The sequence below is a fragment of the Dendrobates tinctorius genome, unplaced genomic scaffold (assembly GCF_039654945.1).
Source record: "Dendrobates tinctorius isolate UK_male_01 unplaced genomic scaffold, ASM3965494v1 ptg000019l, whole genome shotgun sequence".
Lineage (NCBI taxonomy): Eukaryota > Metazoa > Chordata > Amphibia > Anura > Dendrobatidae > Dendrobates > Dendrobates tinctorius.
The window spans coordinates 72618206-72645689 of record NW_027361687.1 but is presented as its reverse complement, the minus strand read 5'-3'; the positions used below and the strand labels follow the sequence as shown (position 1 = coordinate 72645689).

The 27484-nt window shown below is 48.1% G+C and overlaps 1 protein-coding gene and 1 long non-coding RNA gene across 3 annotated transcripts in view; one reads left to right on the top strand and one right to left on the bottom strand.

Moving 5' to 3' along the window:
* The window catches only part of HORMAD1 (HORMA domain containing 1), a 140140-nt gene that overhangs the window by 28036 nt on the left and 84620 nt on the right, over positions 1–27484 (top strand). The gene's annotated exons all lie outside the window — the stretch shown is intronic.
* LOC141083061 (uncharacterized) lies at positions 39–22308 on the bottom strand. 2 transcript variants are annotated; one of them, XR_012230637.1, is made up of 3 exons: positions 22138–22308; positions 3179–3331; positions 39–1024 (listed from the first exon to the last, which is right to left on the bottom strand). It is a non-coding gene; the product is annotated as an uncharacterized lncRNA (long non-coding RNA). The 2 variants fall into 2 exon arrangements; XR_012230636.1 differs by lacking the exon at positions 3179–3331.

Below are 27484 nucleotides of genomic sequence, written 5' to 3'. Positions count from 1 at the left end.
AATAAACTAATCATCAATAAAGTACACACAAGACTTAATCTTGTGCAAAATAGTATAAATGTTTTATTCGAAAAATACCTTATTATCCTCTAAAAATCAGTAAAGACAAAATATGAGACATGAAATTGTGGAGAACAATATGACCAAAACCCCTGACATCGGTATATGGTACCATGGCTAGATGTACAGTCTAACGGTGGCTCTGCTACATAGGGTTAAAGGGAGGAAAAATTCCCGTTCCCAATCATTCTAAACTTAGTACCAGACACAGTGGCCCACCAATCAACCCTAAGGTATTAAGTTCTGAGCTCACATCATAAAGCCACTAGTCCACATATAACAGAGATGGTTCTCATACCCATAGTGGAGGTCGGGGGTCCCGCCAATACCCCTACGCGTTTCACACACAAGGGCTTCCTCGGGGGGCTGTATGGCAAGTGACATGGCTGAGGGATCTTTTATAAGGATCACTACATCACTGCAATTTGAAAATCATGTGCGTGCGGCCATTTACAACCGGCGCATGCGCAGTGTGCGCGGCAGTCCCGCCGCGTCACTTCCGGCCATCCCGGAAGTCGACACACGTCAGAGTCCGCATGGTTGCCATGGGGACCCGGCTTCTGTGCCGATGCCGTGAGGATGCCTTCCGCCACGCAGCAGGCGCGCACACCGCGCATGCGCTCCACGCCGCCGCCATTGTTATCTAGGGCACCAACAAACATCAAAAACGCCAACATAATATTATGGTAAACCGTAACCTGTGTTCTATGGTCACAATGGTCAATGAATAGACGTCAATTCACATCAATGAAAATGTTTGCGCCAACATAGATACAACAAAGAGGAAGAAATTGCAACAATCTTATAATGTACATATATATAATATGCATAACGATCCTAGAAGATGATTTTCTTTATTCTTATTTTTTCATTTTTTCACTTTTTCAAAATTAGGTCCCAATCTTCAAAGCTTGATAGTATGTATGCCTTCAAGGTCAAGATTAAAAGTTCATATTTATTCAAACTGAATAATAAAAATAAAAAAGAGAATACATTAAAAACTACCCAACAACCAATTCAAAACAAAGAAATATACTATATTATTTGAGAAATGGTGAAAAAGTTAATTTTTCATTAAGTCCGTGTGGGGCCATTGTATTCAATAGGACAATCCACCGACATTCTAATTGGGCTAGGATCTTTTTCATATCCCCGCCCCTAATGCCACAGTGGACACGATCTATACCACGCACTCGTAAACCAGATGCATTCGAATCATGATATAATTTAAAATGCTTAGGGATAGTTTTCAAAATGGATATATCCATAATCTCCCTAGAAGCCATAATGTCTCTGACATGTTCTCGAGTGCGCACACGCAACTCTCGTGACGTCAGACCCACATACACCAGATTGCAGGGACATGTCGCATAATATACGACATGTCGTGTATTGCAGGAAATGTACGTTAGAATGCGAAATTCTTTCTGTCCATCAGAAGACAAGAAAGTTGTGGCCCGTATGATATTTGTACAGGCTCGACAAGAGCCACAGGGATAACAACCCCAATGACGTCCCTGTGTACCAAAGGGGTTAGGGATAGGTGCCACGTAGTGGCTTTTAACTAAAAGATCTCGCAGGTTTTTCCCCCTTCTTGCTGTCATAAGCGGATGATCGGGTAGGAGCTGACTCAGAACGGCATCTGTTTTAAGTACCGGCCAGTGTTTTTGAAGGATCTGACGCATCTCTGACCATTGGTTGTTAAAAGTTGCAATATACCGTAAGGGTTGATCACCCCCAGTTCTATGCTCAGATCCACATAAAAGTTGATTACGTGGAGTACCACGGGCACGACGATAACCCCTCTTTATACATCTATTACTATATCCGCGTTCACGGAACCTGGTGCTCAGGTCCCGAGACTGGCCCTCAAAGGCCCCATCCATAGAGCATACCCGTCTCATGCGCAGGAATTGTCCTGTCGGTACAGCTCTTATGGTCGATGGGGTATGGGCGGATGTAGCATGCAGTAAAGAATTCACCGCAGTCTCTTTACGAAAAATGTCAGTCTGAATTCTACCATCCCCATCGACCAAGACCTTCACATCCAGAAAATCAATAACCCGCGCATCAATCTTATATGTCAATTTGATGTTATATGGGTTCTGATTAAGCTCTCGGATGAAGCCCAGACAGCCAGCCTCGGTACCCTGCCAAATAAAAAAAACATCATCGATAAATCTGTACCAGCACTGCGCCTGAGATGCGGCCGCCACGCCCCCGCCGAAAACCTCTCGCTCCCAATACCCCAGAAAGAGGTTTGCGTACGACGGCGCACAGGCCGCACCCATCGCAGTGCCGCGTTGCTGCAAATAAAACCTATCCTTGAAAGTAAAGAAATTATGTGTCAAAACAAAATCTAAAAGCTCCAGGATCAGTGAACGCAGAGTAGGTTCATAATTACTCATGCCCAAAAAGTACTCCACTGCCAGCAAACCATCAGAATGGTGGATGCTCGTATAAAGTGATTCCACATCTATGATAGCTAGATGCATATCTGAGTCAACACACAACCCGTCAATTTTCCTCAGGACGTCCGTAGTGTCTTTGACATGGGAGGGCAGCGACTCAACTAAAGGCTGTAGATAGTAATCTATGAATTTACACACAGGGTCGCAAAGCCCTCCAATGCCAGAGACAATCGGACGTCCGGGGGGTACCAGAGGGTCCTTATGTACCTTTGGTAATAAGTAAAAAGTGGGAGTCACCGGATCCTTTACCATCAAACCCTCAAACACTTTTTTTGGGATTGTACCTAATGTTAGGGCATCATCCAGAATCTTATACAATTCACTCCAAAATTTCTCCATAGGATTATTGTGCAGCTGGAGGTACGCCTCACGGTCCCTTAGCTGTCGGAATGCCTCTTTTTCATACATCCCTGCTGGCCATAAGACCACGTTCCCCCCCTTATCTGCTGGTTTAATAACAATATCCACAAGGCTACGCAACTCCTTGATAGCATTGTTCTGTACTTTGGTGAGATTAAAACCACTCTTATTAACAGGGATTTTCTTGAAATCCTCCAGAACTAAAATATCAAAAATTTCCACCTGTGGATAAATAGAGAAGGGGGGAAACGTGGTCGACCTAGGGAGAATGGATGCAGGAAAGGTACCTGTATTAGGAGGAGTTTCTCCAGTTTCGAGTTCCTCCAAAGCGACCAAGGCTTCTTGCTCCTGAGTGGTGGATAATTCCATACACCCCTCGGGTTTGTAATGAAGTTTCCGTAATACCACTTTTCTCAGGAAAAGCTGCAAGTCCTTCATCGCTGAGAAGAAATCGAAAGAGTTAGTTGGTACAAATGTTAAACCCCTGCTTAACACCTCCATCTGAGCCTGGGTAAGGATGTGATTAGATAAATTAATTACCTCAAGCACATTCTTAGGTTTATTTTCCAATGGTTGGGGTGGGGTCAGTTTCCTCTTATTTTGTAATTTGCCCTTTCTTACACCGGGTTTCACATATCCCAATCTTTCGTTCAAGGGAAGTGGAAAAGAAGGGCCAACAGCCCCATCCTCATCCATAGATGATGCTGATGAGTGTTACGGTGTGGGAAATAAAGGAGGAACCTGGAGGTGGACCCTCTTGGTCACGGCTCCAGAGCCCCCGAGGGCGAGCTGACCAGGTGAAACCCACCCCCTATACAGGGAGCGTTAGGAGCAGGCCCCCGAGGGATGGAACCGTAACAGCCAGAGCCAAAGGGACGACCAGGGCTAGAAATATGAGAGTCTGTGGCGAGGAGGGACAGAGTCCAGGTGCACAGAGGGACTGCAGGAACTAGGGAGAATAGAGACAAGCAGGACCGGGAGCATTAGCGGCAGACGGAGGCTGGTGACTGTGGGCGAGAGAGGAAGGAGAGCCAGGTACGGACAACACACAGAGAGGCCGAACGGATAGCAGAGGGTAACGGACCAAAGATGCACTAAGGACAAGACAGGGACACTGGACAAGGCAGGTGGGGCAACGGAACAGAGAAGCTACCGGAGGCAGCACAAACAGAACAGAAGGATAGCGCAGAGGATACAGGGACCTGAGAGGAGCGGAAACGCTAAAGCAGGAACAGCGTCACCGCAGAAGATAATCAGGCATCTTACCTGACAAGATGCCTTGCTGAAATAGCCGGTGGGCGCCGCCATGTTGTGGGTGGAGCCACTGCATCACTGCTCCCAGAGGTCCGAGCGCCAAGGGAATAGACCGGCGCAGGCGCGCAGGAACGACGACGTGGAGTCCGGATGTCTGGAGCGGGGACGCGACGTGGAGCAGGAGCGCGCCGGGAGGCGTGCAGGAGAGCAGCGGGGCCGCGCTGGTAAGTATGGCTGGTAGGGGGCATGACAGTACCCCCCCCTTTACTCCCCCTCTTTCTAACGCCGGAGAGAAATCTTTTCATAATACGAGGAGCATCAATATTCTCTCGGGGTTCCCAAGATCTCTCCTCAGGACCAAAACCCCTCCAATCGACCAATAACAAAGTTTTTCCCCTAACCGTTTTCATAGCAAGTATATCCTTCACCTCAAAGGTGTTGTCAGCACTATTCGGTAGGGGGGTGAGGGAAGGAGCTGAGTGGAAACAATTAAACACTGCTGGTTTGAGGAGTGATATGTGAAAGACGTCAGGGATACGCAGAGAGGCAGGTAATTTCAATTTGTAGGCCACGTCGTTAATGCGTTTTACAATTTAAGGGGCCAATGTAACGTGGACCTAACTTATAGGACGGGATTTTTAGCCTGATGTATCGTGAGGACAGCCAAACCTTATCTCCTGGGCAGTACGGAGGAGCATCTAAACGTTTTTTGTCGGCATACTGCTTCATTTTGCAACTGGCAGCCTCAAGAGCCCCCTTAGTCTCTCTCCAAATCTGAGAGAAGTCCGCGGTCACGGAGTCCGCCGCCGGCACGCCAGAGGTGGGGCAAACGGGAAGGGGAATGCCGGGATGTTGTCCAAAAACTATGAAAAAAGGAGACTTGGAAGAGGCTTCACTGGGATGATTATTGTAGGCGAATTCGGCCCAGGGCAGAAGAGAAACCCAGTCGTCCTGGTGGGCGTTGGAAAAATGCCGGAGATAGGAAGTTAGAGTTTGGTTGACTCGTTCAACTTGAACATTTGACTGCGGATGATAAGCCGAGGAGAAATCTAGAGTGATCTTCATTAATCCGCAGAGAGCTCGCCAAAAGCGGGAGGTAAACTGGACTCCTCGGTCCAAGACAATATGTTGAGGAAAACCATGGAGGCGGAAGATGTGGAGCAAGAAAATCTTCGCCAACTCGGGGGCCGTAGGCAGACCAGGTAAGGGAATGAAATGGGCCATTTTGGAAAACCGATCTACGACCACCAGGATCACAGAGCACTTAGAGGACGAAGGTAATTCGGTAATAAAGTCCATAGCAATGTGGGTCCATGGGACCGAAGGCACAGGCAACGGGTGTGGGAGACCAGGAGGACGTTGTCTAGGGACTTTGTTTCTAGCGCAGGAGGGACAGGAGGCGATGAAGTCCACTACGTCTTGGTGAAGCGAGGGCCACCAATAGTGGCGGGAGACGAGAGAGATGGTCTTCTTGGTTTCAGCATGCCCGGAAAACTTCGAGGAATGGCTCCATCGTAGGACCTTCTGCCTCTCCCCACTTGACACAAAGGTTTTGCCCGGTGGTGGAGCGGCTAGGCTTAGCGGGGCCACGGTGAGAATCTTGGCCGGGTTAATAATATGTGTAGGTTCATCCTCGCTGTCCATGGGCAAAAATGACCGGGATAGGGCGTCAGCCTTGATGTTCTTGTCCCCCGGTCGGAAGTGGAGTTCAAAATCGAATCGTCCGAAGAACAAAGACCACCTGGCCTGCCGTGGATTGAGTCTTTGGGCGGACTGAACATACTCCAAATTTTTGTGATCCGTGAAGATGATGAACGGATGAACTGCCCCTTCGAGGAGATAGCGCCACTCCTCGAGAGCTAGCTTAATGGCCAGCAACTCTCTATCCCCAATGGAGTAATTTCGTTCCGGGGCGGAAAAGACTTTAGAGAAGAATCCGCAGGTGACTAAGCGGCCAGAGGAGGATTTCTGCAAAAGAACCGCTCCTGCTCCAACTGAAGATGCGTCTACCTCGAGGATGAACGGCCTATTGGCATCAGGGTGGTGGAGCACAGGAGATTTTGCGAATTCTTGTTTCAGAGCCTCGAAGGCGACCTCAGCGTCCGTGGGCCAGTGGTTGGGATTGGCCCCCTTGCAGACAAGAGCAGAAATGGGCTTAGTCAGAGTCGAAAAATGAGGGATAAATTGCCTATAATAATTGGCAAATCCCAAAAAACGCTGGATTGCCTTCACCCCAAGTGGACGTGGCCAATCGAGAACCGCAGAAACCTTCACAGGATCCATCTCCAACCCGGAGCTCGAGACGATGTACCCAAGAAAGGGCAGCGAAGATTGCTCAAAAATGCACTTCTCCAATTTGGCAAAAAGGAGATTTTCCCTGAGGCGTTGGAGAACCTGGCAGACATCTCGGCGATGAGTGGATAGGTCTGGGGAGAAGATCAAGATGTCGTCTAGGTAGACTATGACACAGGAGTATAGGAGGTCTCGGAAGATATCGTTAACGAGCTCCTGGAAGACTGCTGGCGCGTTACAGAGGCCAAAAGGCATGACTAAATATTCGTAGTGGCCGTCTCGCGTGTTGAATGCGGTCTTCCACTCATCTCCTGATTGTATGCGAACAAGGTTGTAGGCTCCTCGCAGGTCCAGCTTGGTAAAGACTCTTGCTTCCCTCAAGCGGTCAAAAAGCTCCGAGATAAGCGGCAGTGGATATTTGTTCTTCACTGTAATGCGGTTCAGGCCACGATAATTGATACATGGACGAAGAGACCCATCCTTCTTTTTTACAAAGAAGAAGCCTGCTCCAGCAGGGGACGAGGATTTCCGAATGAAGCCTCGGGCTAGGTTTTCTTGAACATATTCGGACATGGCCTGAGACTCCGCTGGAGAGAGAGGGTAAATCCTACCATGAGGAGGCATAGTACCAGGAATGAGCTCAATGGGGCAATCGTAGGAACGGTGAGGAGAAAGGACTTCAGCTTCTTTCTTGCTGAAGACATCCGAGAAGGAACTGTACGCGGACGGCAGCCCGGAGAGGACAGGGAGGGAAAGGGGAACACCTACTGGACGAACCGGCAGCAGACACCGAGCACGACAAGACTCCCCCCAGCGAAGAACATTGCCATTACGCCAATCCAAGGTGGGCTCGTGGAGCTGCAGCCAAGGAAGGCCGAGAAGGACAGGATGCGAAATACCAGCCAAAACATAGAACGAAATTCTCTCCTTGTGCAAGGCCCCTACATGAAACTCTACCTCCTGTGTTACCAACATAACGGTCTCTAGCAAAGGTCATCCATCCACAGAGGCGAGGACCTGAGGCTTTTCGAGGGTCCTAACGGGGATAGACAATTTGGTGACCTCATCGAGCCTGATAAAATTTCCAGCAGCACCCGAATCCACATAGGCCATCAAAGAAACCCGCTTACCACCGACATGCAGGAGGACCGACAAAGTAAGGGGTTGAGCGGTATCTTGACCACCTAGGGAGGCCTCCCTTACCTGACCTAGGCGGAGAAGCTCCGGAACGGGATTGGAGGTAGAAGCCCTGGGTCGAGGACTGGGTGATCTGCGGGCGGATGGCATTGAACGAGAAAGTCATCTCTCGCGGGACCGCTCTTGGAACCGGAGGTCAATCCGCGTGGCTAGAGAAATTAGATCCTCCAGAGCGGTGGGGTTATCGCGACCAGCGAGTTCGTCCTTTATACGACCCGAGAGCCCCCCGCCAAAAGGCTCCTACCAAAGCCTCATTGTTCCACCCTAAGTCGGACGACAGGGTCCGAAATTGGATGGCATACGGACTCACGGTTTGTGAACCCTGACAAAGGCTGAACAGGGACTCCGTAGTGGAGGCTAGACGACCTGGTTCGTCGAACACTCGCCAAAAAGTGTCCAGAAAGAGGGCCAGCTGGGAAACTACGGGATCGTCATGCTCCCAAAGGGGATTCACCCACGCCAAAGCGTCCTCCTCTAAATGAGAAACAATAAAGGCCACCTTGGACCGGTCAGTGGGATACTGTTGGGGCAACAGTTCAAAATGGAGACTACATTGGTTCAGGAAACCCCGGCATAGTTTAGCATCACCACCATACCGGTGCGGTTTGGCCAAGCGTGGCAGAGGGTGAGAAAGCGCAATGGGAGGAGACGCTGAGGCAGCCGACTGCAAGGAGAGCAATCGAGTGTCCACAGAGGCCATGTAGCTAAGAAAATGCGTTTGGGTGTCTCGCTGCTGGGCCAACTCCTGCTGTAAACCCACCAGCTGAGAAGCATTCCCTGGATCAGCGGATTGGAGAGCAGAAAAGCGCGAGTCCAAAGATTTCATTAAGGACATTATGCGTACTTGATTCTCCCGTAAAGACACTAACTCCTTCTGAGTAACCAAGGCTCCAGCGGGATCCATGGCCTGATTATGCTGTTACGGTGTGGGAAATAAAGGAGGAACCTGGAGGTGGACCCTCTGGGTCACGGCTCCAGAGCCCCCGAGGGCGAGCTGACCAGGTGAAACCCACCGCCTATACAGGGAGCGTTAGGAGCAGGCCCCCGAGGGATGGAACCGTAACAGCCGGAGTCAAAGGGACGACCAGGGCGTCACTGCTCCCAGAGGTCCGAGCGCCAAGGGAATAGACCGGCGCAGGCGCGCAGGAACGACGACGTGGAGTCCGGATGTCTGGAGCGGGGACGCGACGTGAAGCAGGAGCGCGCCGGGAGGCGTGCAGGAGAGCAGCGGGGCCGCGCTGGTAAGTATGGCCGGTAGGGGGCATGACAGTGAGAATGAATTGCGATGATTTCTAGAAGTCACTCGCAGTGATGCCTGCTTTTTCCTCCATCTGTACACTCTATGATTTGAATAGTCAGCCATATCTCTCTGATATTTTTTAGTTTTTGCGGTAACAATATCTTTTTCCCATTTTGAAAAATCATCTTCTAGTTCTTTATTCAATTTTACTAAGGCTTCATTTGTTAATTTGGCCCGAAGGTCAGTCTGGATAGAGCAAATTTCCACTTCCAATTGATTAAGAATTTCCGCATTGTTTTTGATTAGGAGACCCATATATCCCTTTGAGCAATGGCCGGAAGTGACGCGGCGGGACTGCCGCACACACTGCGCATGCGCCGGTTGTAAATGGCCGCGCGCACATGATTTTCAAATTGCAGTGATGTAGTGATCCTTATAAAAAGATCCCTCAGCCATGTCACTTGCCATACAGCCCCCCGAGGAAGCCCTTGTGTGCAAAACGCGTAGGGGTATTGGCGGGACCCCCGACCTCCACTATGGGTATGAGAACCATCTCTGTTATATGTGGACTAGTGGCTTTATGATGTGAGCTCAGAACTTAATACCTTAGGGTTGATTGGTGGGCCACTGTGTCTGGTACTAAGTTTAGAATGATTGGGAACGGGAATTTTTCCTCCCTTTAACCCTATGTAGCAGAGCCACCGTTAGACTGTACATCTAGCCATGGTACCATATACCGATGTCAGGGGTTTTGGTCATATTGTTCTCCACAATTTCATGTCTCATATTTTGTCTTTACTGATTTTTAGAGGATAATAAGGTATTTTTCGAATAAAACATTTATACTATTTTGCACAAGATTAAGTTTTGTGTGTACTTTATTGATGATTAGTTTATTTGGGCATTTTTGTACTCATTTGGTTCTCTGTTAGTGCATTTTGACATACATGCAACTTTTTAATCTCTGTTGCATTTTTTTTTGGGGGGGAATCAGTGACCAATAAAAAAGTCACTCTTGCATTTAAAGATATATAAGAAAGATATATATATATATATATATATTGTAAGGTAGCGCTGTTATTTAAGTAGGGGATACTCGCTTAGCAGCCAAAAAAACAGATCCGCCACAGGTTTTCCATAAACAATCATAGTCCATGCAGTTTATTTAGCAACCCACAGCAGCAACATAAACTTCTTACCATCAGCATAGCATCCATGACAGAGTTCAGCTCTGTAATCCCTGTGGTCACACAGGTTATGCATACGCAGGCTCTTCAGCCTCAGTTATCTCACCCACGTCAGGGTCTCCTCATGATTCCTTCATCATGCTACAGACGTCCATTCCCTCCAGGGAATCATCAGGCATGTGCAGCCATTCAACACAGCGTTCCTGTTAGGCGTCGGATTTCTGCGTTTACTCTGCAGGGATCCAGACCCTCACATTCTGCAGTCTCCTGCTGTTTATCTACTGCAGAGGAGATTGCAGAGGAGATTGCCTTGCAGCAAATCTCTCCTGAGGCTAAGTCCTTCTGTCCTCCTACTGAACATGCTCATGGGACGATCTCCCATTGGAGATCGGGAGTCATGTGCTCAGGTCCTGCTCCAGATCTCATTGGTCCATCTCAGAGATCTGGAAGCTTGCAGAAGGTCCCGGCTGCTATAAAAGGCACGCATGGCTGTTCCGCCATGCGCTAGTATAGTCTTACTTGCTGCTGTGTGTATGAGGACGGATGTATGATTCTGGTGAATGACTTATTATAAAACCCTTCCCACTGATATTACGTATGTGGTTAGGGACTGAGTCTAGAATCAGCGCCAGCACTCCTCTGCTGCAACATCCACAGCTGCTAGCGTCCGACATTGCGCTTGCGTCTTAGCTTTGTCGTTTAGCGGCAGTGTCCACGCCGCGCTGCAGTAGCAGCCCTCCTTAGCGTCCGCAGCTGCGATGCCGCACACACGGTAGGTCTAGACTGACGTAGTGCCGCCGTCTTGGGCTACTCCTGTGACCTGATACTGTGTGTGTATTTATACTGAGTACTGTGATCTCAACAGGCTCAGTCTTTTGAATTTGTATTTGTTTGGCATCTCTGTGACTTAACAAGAGATTGCTCTGCGCACCTGGGTGACGCTTAACCCTGTGAGCATCACCACCATATTGCTCCTGCTACCACTTAGCAGCGGTTATATCACCTACTGCACGGTGGACCCCGAGCGGCGAACGCACTTTATTATTATTTTTATTTAGTGCGTTCCGCTGTTCCTAACAGTTCCTTGCTGTCAGGAAGACAGCCCTCATCTCTCCCAGACGGGGCCTTCCAAAACGGAGCAACCAGGTCCCTGCAGTCACCTCATGTGACCTACCCTGGCCACCTTATATGGTCCGTAGCCACGCCCACCGGGTCACATTGCTATGACCTCATCACAGGTCCTTGAACCACTCATACACACTTTATACTAGCGTTCTTAAACACACCCGCTGGGTGGGTTTGTAGGTAACTAGTCCCTGACACATTGCAACAGCACCTCAGCACTATCACTGCTGATCAACACACACATATGTCTCCATCTCAAGGCCACACACCTTGAGATACATAATGGTCATTCAGCTTGAGACAATTACAATCATTCAGGACACTGGAAATGCTTATACTCTCGTCCTGGGACATCCACACAGCACCCCCTAGCGGACACAGTGGTCACTACACCTCTCTCTCTCTCTATATATATATATATATATATATATATATATATATATATATATATATATATATATATATATATATATATATATATATATATATATATATATATATATATATATATATATAAAGCTCTGGCAAAAATTAAGAGACCACTGCAAAATTCTCATAAGGGGTTGATGCCGTCTTCTGCACCGTCCGGAGACGGTGCGGGAAGGAGGATCCCTTTTCCCAGTGACCCTCTCCCACCCGGGGGCTCCTGATGTGGACACTCCGGCAGCAGAGGCGTAGCTAGGGTTTTGGTTCAGGAAGGACGAAACGTCTGAGTGGGTCCCTAACCAGGTAACCTTGATTACAACTCGGTGACACGCCCTAATAGTGGATGTAGGAGATAACTGCGCTGTTACAGAAAATAATCTCTATATAAAGACCAACATGGATATTACCGCCATATGGTCAGTGGTAAATACCAGTCCTACAAATCATATAAGTGATTACTGCACAGTTACAGATAATGACTTACAGCTGATGTTCTTTCTGATGAAATCGTTCATTTTTCACGTCTTTTCCATCTGGCCCAGACCGACATGACAGCTTCTCTAGCCAGGACTCGGCTGCAGAGATTACAAGAAAGACACATTTCATGTCTCATTTTCAGCACCGTCACCATCTATCCCCAGCCTGCACAAACTTATCCTGCTGATACCCCAAGGCTGAGCCGCTGCTGCCATATATGTCCCTATTATTGCCCCTGCTGTGTGGTACTGTGTGCCCTTTAAATTCTAAAGAAACCCTCTAGAATATAGTAATGCTGCGTGCAAGTGCCCTAGAAAACAGTGCCCACATTTTGTCCCCTAGAATGTAATAGTGCCATGTGTGCCCCTTTGACAGTCACAGTAACCTGAGTTCCCCCATAACAATAAGTGCCCACTTTGCATTTAATAATGTCCCGAGTTTCCTCCCTGTACAGCTCACTTACTCAGTATGATGCTCTCTTATACACAGTATAATTCCCCCTCACTGTATACATACTGACCCCTTAGTATCCCCCAAACTGTTTGATGGCTCCAACACTGTAAGATGGCCTCAACACTGTAATCTCCAAACTGTATGATGGCCCCCTAGATAGCCTCCATATAGTGTAATGCACCAGATAGCCCTCAATATAGTATAATGCAGCCCCCCCATAGGCAGACTCTACAGTACAATGCAGTCCCCCCATAAGCAGACTGTAATGTAAGGCAGCCCCCATAGGCAGACTCTAATATAAGGCAGCCCCCCCATAGGCAGACTCTAATATAAGGAAGCCCCCCATAGGCAGACTCTTATATAAGGCAGCCCCCCATAGGCAGACTCTAATATAATGCAGCCCCCATAGGCAGACTCTAATATAATACAGCCCCCCATAGGCAGACTCTAATATAAGGCAGCCCTCCTTTGGCGGACTGTAATATAATGCACCCCCAGGCAGACTCTAATATAAGGCAGCTCCCCATAGTAAAACTCTAATATAGTGCAGCCCCCCATAGGCAGACTCTAATATAAGGCAACCCACCATAGGCAAACTCAAAATGCAGCCCCCCATAGGCAGACTGTTATATAAGGGAGCCCCCCATAGGCAGTTTCTAACATAATGCAGCCCCCCATAGGCAGACTGTAATAGAATGCACCCCAGGCTGACTGTAATACAAGGCAGCGCCCCATAGGCAGACTCTAAAATAAGGCAACCCCCATAGACAAACTCTAATATAAGGCAGCCCCCCATAGGCAAACTCTAAATGAAACCCCCACATAGGCAGACTGTAATATAGTGCACCCCCAGGCAGACTCTAATATAGGGCAGCCCCCATAGGCAGATGCTAATATAACGCACCCCATCAGACCTCTATAGTATGATGCACCTCCATAAAAAAAATAATAAATCCAATACTCACCTCTCTTCCTCCTGGTTCCTGCGCTGCTCCGAGCTCCCACTCACCTCCTGACAGCGGGCACCAGGTAATGACGTCATTGCGCCTGCTGTCAGTGTGTACGTCAGACGCGTTCCTTCTCTCATCAATGCGGTCAGCTGTATTGGCTGGATCCGATACAGCTGAACTTGCGATGATGTGCGGGGGGGGGGCCACTGCTGGCACTGGGCCCCCCACTGCCTGCTCAGTGGCCCCATAGCTGGCAGGCGGCAGTGCAGGGAGATCGATTCTCCCTGCTCTGCCGCAGAATGTAACTGTATGTGCGCACTGTGCACGCCGATACAGTTACAGTAGCGTAGCTCTGGGTGGGCCCCCTCAGAGCATGGGGCCTGGGGCGATGGCTTCCTCTGCCCCCCAGTAGCTACATTACTGACCGGCAGGTCTGTTTGCAAGCCTCCCAACCATTCCAGATCCAGCAGGACAGTCCCGATTTTGACTGCCTGCCCCGCTGTCCCGCCCAGGAGCTTATTTTTCCCGTATTGCATTGAGCCACCACACTCCCCCATGCACCGACCTCATCTATTCCTCGCCCTCCCAGGGAGACCCACCAGTCACTGCAGCCCCTCACTGATAAATCCCAGCAATGACGTCGCTAAGCTTCTCTGCGCACAGGACCTGTGATGAGGTCACAAGAGGGGAGGAGTCAGGGGTCACATGATCAGGGCCCTCAGTATCTGCAGGACTCTGCTGTGCTGGTTGTCATGGTGCTGGATGAGGGGAAGTTTATGTGTGGGGTCAGGAGGGGTTTACTGTGTGGATGCAGCAAAGCTGTGTGTGTACAAGGTATACGGAGCGGAGCCGTGTGTGTACGAGCTATACGGAGCGAAGCCATGTGTATATGAGTGTATATGAGGTATACGGAGCGAAGCTGCGTGTGTACAAGGTGTACAGAGCGGAGCCGTTTGTATGGGGTGTGCGGAGCGGAGCCGTGTGTATATGGGGTGTGCAGAGCAGAGATGTGCGTGTACGAGGTGTATGAAACAGAGCTGCATGTGTATGGGGTGTGCGGAGCGGAGCCGTATGTGTACAAGGTGTACGGAGCAGAGATGTGCATGTACGAGGTGTACGGAACAGAGCCGCATGTGTATGGGGTGTGCGGAGCAGAGCCGTGTGTGTACAAGGTATACGGAGTGGAGCCGTGTTTGTATGGGGTGTATGGAGCAGAGACGTGTATGTACTTGGTGTACAGAACAGAGCCGTGTGTGTACGAGGTGTACGGAGCGGAGCCGCGTGTGTATGGGGTGTGCGGAGCGGGGACGTGTGTGTACAAGGTGTACGGAGCAGAACCGTGTGTGTATGGGGGTGTGCGGAGAGGAGTCATGTGTGTACAAGGTGTATGGAGCAGAGTCGCATGTGTATTGGGTGTGCGGAGCGGAGCCGCATGTGTACAATATGTACGGAGCGGAATCATGTGTGTACTTGGTGTACGGAGCGAAGCCACGTGTGTACGGGGTGTATGAAATGGAGTCCTGTGTGTACGAAGTGTACGGAGCTGAGCCGTGTGTGTGCGGAGCAGAGCCATGTGTGTACGAGAGTTACTGAGTGGAGCCATGTGTGTACAGAGCAGAGCCGTGTGTGTGCGAGGTGTACGGAGTGGAGCCATATGTGTACTGAGTCGAGCCGTGTGTGTGCGAGGTGTACGGAGCGGAGCCTTGTGTGTACAAGGCATACAAAGCAGAACCATGTGTGTATGAGGTGTGCAGAACTGTGCGTGTACAAGGTGTTTGGTGGGGAGCATTCATACCTCCCAACCATCCCAGATCCTGCGGGACTGTCCCGATTTTGAGAGTCTGCCCCGATGTCCCGGCCAGGAGCTTACTTTTCCCGCAGACACCGGAGTACATGGCGGAGCCCCGAGGAGCACTTTAAAACTTGCACGTGATGTTCCACCGGAAGTGACATGCTGGAAGCTGACCGGAAATGAGGTAATTTCGGGAGGAGATTGTGACGGAACCATGGAGGCACTTCAGGGAATGCTTCAGATCCATCACCATGTCCTCCTCCGACAGCACGGACAGCGGGACTACCTTGGAATTGGCCATGTGAGCGGATCATGATACGTCCTGCAGCGGATGGCTCAGGTGGGCATTACAATGGGAGCCTGTTATGATTGGGTCACCGAGGAGGAAAGTAAGACCAAGCTAAGCCACAGGAAACGAGAGAGGTTGGTAACTAAGTGGACTGCATACCCCTGATCCTATCCACACAACTAGCAGTAGCCGTGGAGCGTACCTACGATGATTCTAGACGCCTCGACACAGCCGGAGAACTAAATATGCCTAAAGCAAGAAAGGGGAAATCTAAACTGCCCCAGAGCAGACCCCAAAGGAATAGATAGCCCCCAAACATATATTGTCAGTGAGACAAGATGAAAACACAAACACAGGTAGGAAAATAGGCTGAGCAAACGATGGGGCCCACACTAACTAGACAGGACAGGAAAGGAAAGACACTGTCTGCAATCACGCAAAAAAACCTGCAAAAAATGTCCAACACGTCTGATAGAAAAATACTGAAGTCACTCGACTTCGCCCACTATATCAGCACTCTGGCATATTCTCAAAGCGGAGCAAAAAGTGTCCAATCTAATAAGGGACAAAAACACACTGGCACAAGCAGTAATATTAAAATGGAAATTCAGCGCAGCCCCAGCCGGGGCTGGCTGACCACACAAAACTGAATAGAAAAAAACAAATCAAATGTGAACAATAGCAAAAGAACACTTAGCTTGAACATGCAGGGACTGAGTTGGAAACTAAGACCTCAGGAGGCAGGAAAAAATCACCAGCAGGGATAGAGGGAGTCGGCTGTCTTAAATCCAGTCAAAAACTCCAGATGTCCAATCGTCCTCCTCATTATCAGGTGGCAGGCCTCTGTTAATTAGATCAGCTCCATTACCTCCTGTAACCACCAGAGGGAGCCCAGAAAGAGAACTCGCGACCACTCTGTCAATACAACCAGCTTCTCTACCTTCACTAGCAACCAGAGGTAGGCCAGAAAGTGAATTCACAACAGTACCCCCTCCTTGAGGAGGAGTCACCGAACCCTCATCCATGCCACCAGGCCGATCAGGATGGGCCCGGTGAAAAGCACGAACCAATCTATTGGCATGAATGTCAGAAGCAGAGACCCAAGAATTATCCTCCTGGCCATAACCCTTCCATTTGACCAAGTACTGGAGTCTCCGTCTAGCCAAACAAGAATCCAATATTTTCTCTACCTCATATTCCACATTGCCTTTAACCAATACAGGGTCAGGAGGTGCCGCCATAGGAACTACTGGCTCCACAAATCTCTTCAACAGAGATTTATGAAACACGTTATGGATCTTAAACGTAACTGGAAGAGCCAATCGAAAAGAAAAAGGATTTAGAATCTCCAAAATCTTATAAGGTCCAATGAATTTTGACTTGAACTTTGGAGATGCAACCTTCATAGAAATATTCTTTGACGACAACCAAACCACATCACCACTTTAAACTGGGGACCAATGGTCCTATGCCAGTTGGAAAACCGTTGGGCTTTTTCCTGAGAGAGGAACAACTTATCCACCACTTGGTCCCAAATCTGCTGCATTCTCTCTACCACAGTGTCCACACTTGGGCAGGTCGAAGATTCCACTTGCCCTGAAGAAAATCGAGGATGAAACCCAAAGTTACAGAAAAAGGGCGACATCAAAGTGGCAGAACTAGCTCTATTGTTTAGCGCGAATTCGGCCAAGGGCAAAAATGAGACCCAGTCATCCTGATCAGCAGATATAAAACATCTCAAATAGGACTCCAAAGTCTGGTTTGTTCTCTCAGTCTGCCCATTGGTCTGAGGATGAAACGCAGAGGAGAAAGATAACTGAATTCCCAGATTGGAACAAAAAGTTCTCCAAAATCTGGAAACAAACTTGACTCCTCTGTCCGACACAATGTTCTCTGGAATCCCATGCAACCGAACCACCTGTTGTAAAAACAAGGGCACCAACTCTGAAGAGGATGGCAACTTTGGGAGTGGTACAAGATAGACCATCTTAGAAAATCTATCACAAATAACCCAGATAACAGTCATTCTCTGAGAGACAGGAAGATCAGAAATAAAATCCATTGAGATATGGGTCCATGGCCTCTTGGGCACCGGCAGGGGCATCAACAACCCAGTAGAACAAGAACAGTGTTTAGACCGAGAACAAGTCCCACAGGACTGCACAAAATTCCTGGCATCACGAGATAAGGCAGGCCACCAAAAAGACCAACTCACCAAATCTCTGGTACTAAAAATACCTGGATGACCAGCCAACGCGGAGCAATGAATTTCAGACATCACTCTCTTCCTCCACTGGTCAGGAACATACAATTTTCCCATAGGGCAACGCTCAGGTTTGTCCTCCAGAAATTTCTCCAGGGCATGTCTCAAATCGGGTAAGATGGCAGAAAGAACTACCCCCTCACCTAGAATGGCAGTAGGCTCGGTCACAATAAGAGAGTCCACAAAGAAACTCCTAGAAAGCACGTCCGCCTTAACATTCTTAGTGCCCGGAAGAAAAGAGACCACAAAATTAAAACGCGTGAAAAACAAGGCCCACCTAGCCTGTCTAGGATTCAAGCGTTTGGCTGATTCAAGATAAATCAGATTCTTGTGGTCGGTGAGGACCACAACTTGATGTCTAGCTCACTCCAACCAATGTTTCCACTATTCAAATGCCCATTTCATGGCCAACAATTCCTGATTCCCCACGTCATATTTATGTTCAGATGGGGAGAATTTTCAAGAAAAGAAGGCACAAGGATTCATTTTAGAAGTCACCGGATCTTTTTGGGACAAAACAGCTCCTGCACCAATCTCAGAAGCATCTACCTCCACCTGAAATGGAAGTGAGACATCAGGTTGCCGTAGTACCGGAGTAGAAGTAAATCTCCGCTTAAGCTCCTGAAATGCCGAGACTGCCTCTGGAGTCCAATTCACCAAATCAGCGCCCTTCTTGGTCAGATCAGTCAGTGGTTTCACAATACCAGAAAAATTACCTATAAATTTACGATAGAAATTAGCAAAACCCAAAAACTTCTGGAGACCCTTCAAAGTAGTGGGCTGAACCCAATCATAAATGGCCTGTACCTTGGCCGGGTCCATTTCAATAGTCGACGGAGACAAAATAAATCCCAAAAATGAAATCCTCTGTACACCAAAGAGGCATTTCGATCCCTTAACATACAGGGAATTTTCCCTCAAAATCCGGAACACAGTCCGGACATGTTCCACATGAGAATCTCAATCACTGGAAAAGATCAAAATATCATCCAGATAGATGATCAAAAACGTATCCACAAAGTCCCGGAAAATATCATTCATAAAGAATTGGAAGACAGAAGGGGCATTAGTGAGCCCAAAAGGCATCAGTGGGTACTCAAAATGTCCCTCCGGAGTATTAAACGCCGTCTTCCATTCATCCCCGTGTTTGATGCGAATAAGATTATACGCCCCCCTGAGGTCGAGCTTGGTAAACCAGCAGGCACTTTTAACTTTGGAAAATAAATCAGAAATCAGGGGTAACGGGTAGTGATATTTAACAGTGATTTTGTTAAGGGAACGATAGTCAATACAAGACCTTAATGAACCATCTTTCTTGGTCACAAAAAAAACCCAGCACCTAAGGGTGAAGAGGATGGTCTAATATGACCCTTCTCTAACGACTCCTTGATATAAGATCGCATAGCATCATGTTCGGGTACCGATAAGTTGAAAAGCCGACCCTTGGGAAATTTACACCCGGGCATTAACTCAATTCCACTGTCATAACTCCTATGAGGAGGCAAAGACGCAGACTTACTCTCACTAAATACATCAGAAAAATCAGCCAAATAATCAGGAATATCATGAGACTGGGGAGAGGTGGAGAAAACAGGAGTGTCACTAAGAACACACTGACAACCCCACCTCACCACAGACACAGATTTCCAATCCAAAACAGGATTATGAGTTTGCAACCAGGGAAAACCCAGAACAATAGTATCATGCAAATTGTGCAGCACCAAAAATTTACAATTTTCTTGGTGGTCCGGGGCAACCCGCATTATCACCTGGGTCCAAAACTGGGGTTTATTCTCCGCCAAAGGAGTAGCATCAATACCCCTTAAAGGGATAGGAGTCCGCAGGGGTAACATGGGAAAACCACAACGTTTAGCAAAGTCCAAATCCATCAGATTCAAAGCTGCTCCTGAATCTACAAAAGCCTTAGCAGAAAATGTGGATAAGGAGCAGATCAGAGTAATTGCCAAAAGGAACTTAGGTTGTACACTGCCCACAGCAAATGTGTGCGCAAAATGTTTCTCTCGTTAGGGCAGACAGAAATAGTATGAGAGGTGTCTCCACAGAAAAAACACAGCTTATTACGCCTTCTAAATTCCTGATGTTGCACCCTAGACAAAACCCCATCACATTGCATGGATTCAGACGTTTGTTCAAAAGGTGGCAATGCCTCTCGTGTAGTTTTACATTCACGTAAACGCAGATCAACTTGAATGGCTAATGACATAGAATCATCAAGACCAGAGGGAACAGGAAATCCCACCATAACATCTTTTCCGGTTTCTGATAAACCCTTCCGAAAGAGAGCTGCTAAGGCACCGTCATTCCATGTAGGAAGGACCGCCCACTTTCGCAATTTTTGACAGTATAACTCTGCAGAATCCTGACCAATAGGGTTTTCTCAGCTTGATCAATAGCATTAGGTTCATCATACAACAACCCCAAGGCTTGAAAAAATGCATCCACATTAGTCAGAATAGGATTTCCAGGTGTCAGAGAAAAAGCCCAATCCTGGGGATCGCCGCGCAGCAAGGAGATGACAATTTTAACCTGCTGCACAGAGCTCCCCGATGAGTTAGGCTTCAAGGCAAGAAATAGTTTACAATTATTCTTAAAATTCAAAAATTGAGACCAATCCCCAGAAAACACATCAGGAGTAGGGATTTTTGGTTGAACAGCAGGTGATTGAGCGAGATAGGCGGAAATTCCCCGCACTTCAGCAGCGAGCTGCTCAAAACGATCAGACAATTGCTTAATCTCTATTAAAGAAAAAAAAATCCTCCTATAGCCCCAGAGAAAAAGAGGAAAAAAAAAAAATATACTGTATATATATAAAAAAAAAATTCTGACTCTTTTTTTTCTACAATTCTCTCCTGCTTTTGAGTACCCTAGAATCTGCGGTTTAGGCTGGTGATCAGGGCCAGACTGGGACTAAAAAGCAGCCCTGGCACAAAAAAAATTCACCAGCCCACATACAATGAATGTTCTCACTGCACACACATTACAGATACCACACACACATTACAGATACCACACACACACACTACAGATACCGCACACACACACACACTACAAATACCGCACACACATTACACACACACACTACAGATACCGCTCACACACTACAGATACCACACACATTACACACACACACACACTACAGATACCGCTCACACATTACCCACTCACACACTACAGATACCGCACACACACTACAAATACCGCACACACATTACACACACACACACTACAGATACCACTCACACACTACAGATACCACACACACACATTACACACTACAGATACCGCACACACACTACAGATACCGCACACACACTACAGATACCGCACACACACTACAGATACCGCACACACACTACAAATACCGCACACACATTACACACACACACTACAGATACCGTGCACACATTCCAGATACCGCGCACACATTACACACTCACGCACTACAGATACCGCACACACATTATAGATACCGCACACACATTACAGATACCGCACACACATTACACACACTACAGATACCGTACAGACACTACAGATACCGCACACACATTACACACGCACACACTACATATACCGCACACACTACAGATACCGCACACACATTACACACACACACTACAGATACCGCACACACATTACACACACACTACATATACCACACACATACTACAGATACCGCACACACACTACAGATACCGCACACACACTACAGATACCGCACACACACTACAGATACTGCACACACTACAGATACTGCACACACATTACACTCACACACACTACAGATACTGCACACACACACACACTACAGATACCGCGCACAGTACAGATACCGCACACACATTACACACTCACACACTACAGATACCGCACACACATTACACACTCACACACTACAGATACCGCACACATATTACACACACACACTACAGATACCGCACACAAACTACATATACCGCATACACATTAGATACCGCACACACATTACAGATACCGCACACACAAGCATTACACACTTGCATACTACAGATACCGCACACACATTATACACACACACACTACAGATACCACACACATGAATAACTTACACACACACTCTCTCTTCTGTGGTGCAGAGGAGGCTGATGTCCATATGCAGCTCCTCAGGTTCTAGTGCTTACAGCAGCTCTGTCCCGTCACCTCCCCCGATGCAGATCAGAGCAGAAGACGATGTCACCGTGCTGACTTGAGCTGCTTCCCTAGCTCTCCCTGGAAGCACAGCACTCACAGGCAGGTATTACCTTTAATCTTGCGTGCTGCTGGCTCTCTCCACTGTTATGTGACGCTGGTACTTTCCAGCGTCAGACAGAGAGGCAGGAGTCCTGTGCGTGCTGCGGCGGCCTTTTCAAACTTCTGACAAGGTCCTGTGTGCGGCGCGCGCTCTCCTGCTTGCCTCCACTGAGGAGGGCAGCTGCGGCGCACACAGGGCACGCTCAAGCACTGACGCCGGCAGATGCGGCCCTTGTCAGCCATGCAATGAGGGAGCGCAGAGCGTACACAGGGCCTAGTCAAAGGTTTTAAAGGGCCGGCGGCCCATTTCCTAGATCAGAGCCACCGGCCCACCGGGAATGTGCCCGGTTCGGCATATTACCAATCCGGGCCTGCTGGTGATTCTGTTATGATTGGGTCACCAAGGAGGAGATCAAGACCAAGCTAAGCCACAGAAAACCAAGGAGGTTGGTAACTAAGCGGATTGCAGACCCCTGATCCTATCCACACAACTAGCAGTAACCGTGGAGCATACCTACGATGATTCTAGACGCCGCGACACAGCCGGAGAACTAAATAAGCCTAAAGCAAGAAAGGGGAAATCTAAACTGCCCCAGAGCAGACCCCAAAGGAATAGATAGCCCCCAAACATATATTGTCGGTGAGACAAGATGAAAACACAAACGCAGGTAGGAAAATAGGCTGAGCAAACGATGGGGCCCACGCTAACTAGACAGGACAGGAAAGACACTGTCTGCAATCACGCAAAAAACCCTGCAAAAAATGTCCAACACGTCTGATAGAAAAATACTGAAGTCACTCGACTTCGCCCACTATAACAGCACTCTGGCATATTCTGAAAGCAGAGCAAAAAGAGGCCAATCTAATAAGGGACAAAAACACACTGGCACAAGCAGTAACATAAAAATGGAAATTCAGCGCAGCCCCATACGGGGCTGGCTGACCACACAAAACTGAATAAAGAAAACCAAATCAAATGTGAACAATAGCAAAAGAACACTTAGCTTGAACATGCAGGGACTGAGTTGGAAACTAAGACCTCAGGAGGCAGGAAAAAATCACCAGCAGGGATAGAGGGAGTCGGCTGTCTTAAATTCAGTCAAAAACTCCAGATGTCCAATCGTCCTCCTCATTATCAGGTGGCAGGCCTCTGTTAATTAGATCAGCTCCATTACCTCCTGTAACCACCAGAGGGAGCCCGGAAAGAGAACTCGCGACCCCTCTGTCAATACAACCAGCTCCACTACCTTCACTAGCAACCAGAGGTAGGCCAGAAAGTGAATTCACAACAGGAGCCAGGCTGCTATGGTATCTTTATAGAATCTTTCTTTCTCTCTCTGTTTCTTTCTTTCTCTGTTCTTTCTTTCTCGCTCTCTGTTTCTTTTCTTTCTCTGTTATTTCTTTCTCTCTGTTTCTTCTTTTCTCTCTCTTTCTTTCTTTCTATCTCTCTGTTCTTTCTTTCCCTGTCTAATCTTTCTCTCTCTCTCTGTTCTTTCTTTCTCACTCTGCTTTTCGCTCTCTGTTCTTTCTTTCCCTGTCTAATCTTTCTCTCTCTCTGTTCTTTCTTTCTCACTCTGCTTTTCTCTCTCTGTTCTTTCTTTCCCCTCTGTCTTTCTTTCTTTCTCTCTGTTCTCTTTCTTTCTTTCTTTCTTTCCTTCTTTCTTTATTTCTTTCTTTCTCTCTTTTCTTTCTTTCTGTTCTTTCTTTACTTTCTCTCTGTTCTTTCTCTGTCTCTCTGTTCTTTCTTTCTTTCCCCTCTTTCTTTCTTTATCTCTCTGTTCTCTCTTTACTTTCTTTCTTTCCCCTCTTTCTTTCTCTCTCTGTTCTTTTTTCCCCTCTTTCTTTCTTTCTTTCTTTCTTTCTTTCTTTCTTTCTCTGTTCTTTTTTTCTGTCCCCTCTTTCTTTTTCTCTGTTCTTTCTTTCCCCTCTTTCTTTCTCTCTCTCTGTTCTTTCTTTCTCTCTGTTCTTTCTTTCTTTCCTTTCTTTCTTTCCCCTTTCTTTCCCCTTTCTTTCTCTCTCTGTTCTTTCCCCTCTTTCTCGCTCTCTGTTCTTTCTTTCACTCTCTGTTCTTTCCCCTTTCTTTCTCTCTCTGTGTTTCCTTTCTATTTCTGTTCTTTCTTTCTCTCTCTGTTCTTTCTTTCTCTATGTTCTCTCTCTCTGTTCTTTCTTTCCCCTCTTTCTTTCTTTCTTTCCCCTCTTTCTTTCTTTCTCTCCGTTCATTCTTCTTTCGCTCTCTGTTCTTTCTTTGCTTCTCTCTGTTTTTTCTTTCTTTCCCCTCTGTTCTTTCTTTCTCTCTCTCTGTCACTCTGTTCTTTCTCTCTTACTCTTTGTTCTTTCTTTCTTTCTCTCTCTGTTCTCTCTTTCCCCTCTTTCTTTCTATTTCTATTCTTTCTTTCCCCTCTTTCTTTCTTTCTTTCTTTCTTTCTCTCTTTGTTCTTTCTTTACCCTCTTTCTTTCTTTCTTTCTCTCTGTTCTTTTTTCTGTCCCCTCTTTCTCTCTGTTCTTTCTTTCTCTCTCTGTTCTTTCTTTCTCTCTGTTTTCTTTTTTCTTTCTCTCTGTTCTTTCTTTTCTTTTCTTTCTTTTCCTCAGTACCAGCCACTGTACCCATAATGCTAGCCACTGTGCCCTCTGTACCAGTCAGTGTGATCAGCAGTGCTAAATGAGTGCAGTTGGGGCGTGGACATGGGTGTGATTAGTGCTCGGAACGCCTTTCGTGGTGATTCATATGCACCTGACCACGATCTTCGCAGGACCAGATCAGATACAAAGTACAGGAAGCAGGCTCTTTCCAGTTCCCCTTTAGGATGCACTCCTCTTCCCAGGCCCACTCCTCGAAGGAATTTGAAGCTATCTTAGCTAAACACTGGGAACATCCTGAAAAGCACTTCCCAGGAAAGAAGCAGCTAGACATTTTTTATCCCTTTAGTTCTGACCTTGTTGGTAAATGGGCAGAGTCCCCTAAGGAGGACCCGCCAGTCTTGTCTCTGCCAGACAGTGTGTCTCTTAGGGACACTACGGATAGGCAGATCAAGTCTTTGGCCCATCTTTGCCTCCGCCTGGTGGCAAAGTTCATGTCTGCCTGGGCAAGAATGCTTCTCCAGGGAATCCTAGCAGCAGCTTCTCTGGATGAGACGGCAGTTTTGGCAGACCGGATTGCCCATGTCGGCAAATATCTTTTGACCGCCTCTTTGGATGCGGCCAGTTGCTCCGCTGGGGAGAACAGCGACATCATTGCTGTGTGCCGCATTCTCTGGTTGAAGGTGTGGATTACAGGTCCACCCTCAAAAAAAAATATTAAGAATCAACTTTTTCTTCCCTCCCAGGAGGATGTTTCTTTTGGTCTTATTTGCTTCAGAGGTTCTTCAGCCCATCTCTTGCCTGCTACCCTACCCTCAGAGGTAATCATACCCGTTTTCCTGAAAAATTGGTTTTCAGAGTTCTACTCTAATCTTTTCATAGTCCCGGAGAAAGTCGGATCTCTCCACTCTATTTTAGATTTCAAACAATTGAATCCCCATGTTTGGATCCGTCATTTCAGGACGGAGCCCCGCCGTGGCTGTGACCAGAGTCTTAAGTTCACTTTAGATACTCTGGCCCGTCTCGCCTGGATCATCAACAGAGTGAAATTCCCCCTCACCCCAGCTCAGCACTTGGCGTTTCTGGGTATGAGGTTTGTCATGGCAGAAGCTATGTCTTCTTTCCAAAGGTGACGTTCTTATCCCTCTGCCTAGGGATCCGCATTCTAAGCAATCAGCCTCTCTCTCCCTGCGGTACGACATGAGAGTTCTGGGGAGATGGAGCCTTCCTAGGGGGACACAGCACTCTCCCTAACTGTTTGTACCGTTTTTCGATCTACGTACCTTTTGTTGCTGGGTTAGTATATATGTTGAGTTTTTGATTGCTTCTCCTACTGCTTTAACACTAACTGAGGTACTTGCTTCCTGTCAGTGGGTGTATACTACTGGGGAGGAGCTATTTCCATTTTTGCCTAGTGTCAGACTCCTAGCGACTGCAGCATACGCCCATGGTTACCTGTGTCCCCCAATGAAGGCTCCAAGAAAGAGATTTTATGGTGAGTACCAAAAATCTGTAACAACCCTGCTGGCATCACTGCATGGCCTCCCATCCCCTTTACACCAACTTACTTTCTGCTTCAAGCCATGCTGTGAATTCTGTCTGTTGCCAGCTCTGTGCCTCTGCTCTCCATGTTTCCTGACTGTGTGTATAGGGGGCGGCACCTGAACTCTCTGGTTCTTATGCAGTCAGGGTGCACCTGGCTAATGGGTCCCTGACCAATCATATATAGCCCTGTACCTTTTAACCCTGCCACACCCACTGGAACATTGCCTGAGCAATGTCTAATCTCAGTTAGTATCTTGCTGCTGAGAAAGCCAGGCCCTGTTCTGTGTATTTCCTCCTTCTCTGGAGGAATACTTCTTGTCTTGCCTTGTACCTTGTCTGCCTGCCAGGAGGCTGAATATCCTGGCCCTTGAGTCTTGGTTCCAGTACCTTGTCTGTACTCTGTCCTACCTTAGTCTCCCTTTCTCCTTGTCCGTGGCTTCCTTCCTTGCTGTATCTTTCCTTGTGTCCTCCCTGTCTGTGAATCTGCACCCTTGCAGCTCTGTCTGTGAATCTGCACCCTTGCAGCTCTGTCTGTGAATCTGCACCCTTGCAGCTCTGTCTGTGAATCTGCACCCTTGCAGCTCTGTCTGTGAATCTGCACCCTTGCAGCTCTATCTGTGAATCTGCACCCTTGCAGCTCTATCTGTGCATCTGCACCCTTGCAGCTCTGCCTGCACGGCTCCCTAGCCGCTCTGCTTGCACAACTCCCTAGCTGCTCTGCCTGCACGGCTCCCTAGCCGCTCTGCCTGCACGGCTCTCTAGCTGCTCTGCCTGCATCCCTAGCCGCTCTGCCTGCACGGCTCTCTAGCCGCTCTGCCTGCACGGCTCTCTAGCCGCTCTGCCTGCACGGCTCCCTTGCCGCTCTGCCTGCCCGGCTCCCTTGCCACCCAGCCTACTCCGTACTCCTCCACACTCCTGCCTATATCCATACCTGCACCTCCTGTGTGAACAGGTCCAAATCCTGTTCCAACATACACCTCTCCCTCCTGCCTGCACCTGATGTGTGAACAGGTCCCTACCTGCCCCTTCTCATACCACGCCAGTCTGTCCAGTGTCTCCAAGCCGTGCCCGCCTGTCCTGTGTCTCCAAGCCATGCCCGCCTGTCCTGTGTCTCCAAGCCGTGCCCGCCTGTCCTGTGTCTCCAAGCTGTGCCCGCCTGTCCTGTGTCTCCAAGCCGTGCCCGCCTGTCCTGTGTCTCCAAGCCGTGCCGGCTTGCCCTGTGTCTCAGCCTGCTTG